Below are 1,862 nucleotides of genomic sequence, written 5' to 3'. Positions count from 1 at the left end.
CTCCTCACGTCGCTCCCACTCCACCACCCAGTCAGGCCTCTCACCTAGGGAGCTGCAGACACCTCCATGCCATGTCCTTTGCTTTGCCTCTTGCCTTGGAGTCAGCAAGTCAAAACCACCAGCCTCTCTGAAGGAGAAAGAGAGGCTTTCTAGTTAGTTTCATACACCCAGAGGGTCAGTTCTACCTTGTTCTCTGAGTCAGAATCAACTTGATGGAAGTGAGTTTGTTGCCGGAAAGGTTGGCAGTTTGAACCCACCCGGCAGCACCCTGGAAGAAAGGCCTGGCGATCTGCTTCCATAAGGATTGTAGCAAAGAAACCCTAGTGGGGAGGTCTACGCCATAATACACAAGGCTGCCAGGAGCTGAACTGACTTGACAGCAGTGATTTTTGCTTTGGGGCTTTAGCTTTGCCTGTCCCTCCCTCACACTAGGTAGCACGAGTTGGGCTGTACCAAGCTCAAAATCAAAGAGGAGGGAGGTTCTACCCTGAAGCTGGTCTGATAGACCCCAAAGCGCCAGAGACCCAGTTGTCTTCATTCTTGTTCCACTGTGTGGTTTTCAACCGAAGGTCACCTCCAGCAACCACACCTCCATTGCAGCTAGCAGACACGAGGAAGGGGATTGAAGATCATCACACCTCTTTTGTTAAAGGGTAGAACCCTGGTCACTTAGTGGTTACTCATTGGGCTGCTGACTCAAGTCTGCAGTTTGAAACCACGAGCTGCTTTCCACTCCTGGAAACAGCGATAGTCTCAGGAACAGCCCAGGGCAGCTCTGCCCTGACCTAGAGGGCTGTTGGGAGTCAGAAATGACTCCACAGCAGTGAGCTCAGTGTTGTTTGTTCGTGTTTTCAATCATTTTATTGGGGGCTCTTATCACAATGCATACATGTATTCATTGTGTCGAGCACATTTATATATTTGCTGCCATCATCATTTCCAAAACATTTTCTTTCTACTTGAGCCCTTGGTATCAGCTCCCCGGTTTTTTCCCTCCCTCCTAACCCTCATGAACCCTTGATAATTGATAAATTATTATTTTGTCATGTCTTACACTGACAGATGTCTCCCTTCACCCACTTTTCTGTTGTCTGTCCCCCCTGAGAGTTGGTTATATGTAGATCATTGTGATTGGTTCCCCGTTTCTTTCCCCACCTTCCCCTTACCCTCCTGGTATTGCTACTCTCATTATTGGTCCTGAGGGGTTCATCTGTCCTGGATCCCTGTGTTTCTTATCTGTACCAGTGTACATGCTCTAGTCTAGCCAGATTTGTAAAGTAAAACTTGGCTCATGATAGTGGGGGGAGGAAGCATTAAAAAACTAGAGGGAAGTTGTGTGTTTTATCGTGTTGTACTGAATGCTGACTGGCTTGGTTCTTCCAGTGTTTTTTGTTAAAGGACACTTCCTAGAGCTGAACACACCAACCTTCATCTTGGCCATAATTTTGTTACATGACCCCATCTCAGGGTAAGGGAGTCCAGGAAATTATCTTAATTCCAATCAAATGCTCAGTAAAATTCAGGGAATCAAGGAATGCAGAAGAATGGTCAAACATATATCAGGAACTGCCAGCAGTTGCAGCCCAAGTGTGTCCTTACACGCCCTGTGAAAGTCAGGCTCTGGAAGGGTTTAGCTCTGTGGTACAATGGGAGACCGCTCTGGGGCATTAAGCCGGAGAGGGATGTGATGACGGCTGTGGTTTTCAAAGGTGATTCGGGCTGCTCTGTAGAGAACAGAATGTAGCACGACAAGCATCAAGCTTGCTGTTGTCAGCTGCTGTCGGGCGGATGCTGACGTAGGCACGGAGACCACCTAGAAGCTATTGCGATACTTCAAAGGAGAGATGATGGCATCTTTGATA

This window comes from Tenrec ecaudatus, chromosome 5 (assembly GCF_050624435.1).
Source record: "Tenrec ecaudatus isolate mTenEca1 chromosome 5, mTenEca1.hap1, whole genome shotgun sequence".
In the NCBI taxonomy this organism is placed as follows: domain Eukaryota; kingdom Metazoa; phylum Chordata; class Mammalia; order Afrosoricida; family Tenrecidae; genus Tenrec; species Tenrec ecaudatus.
The sequence above is the reverse complement of the archived record's forward strand: the minus strand, read 5'-3'. Positions refer to the sequence as shown.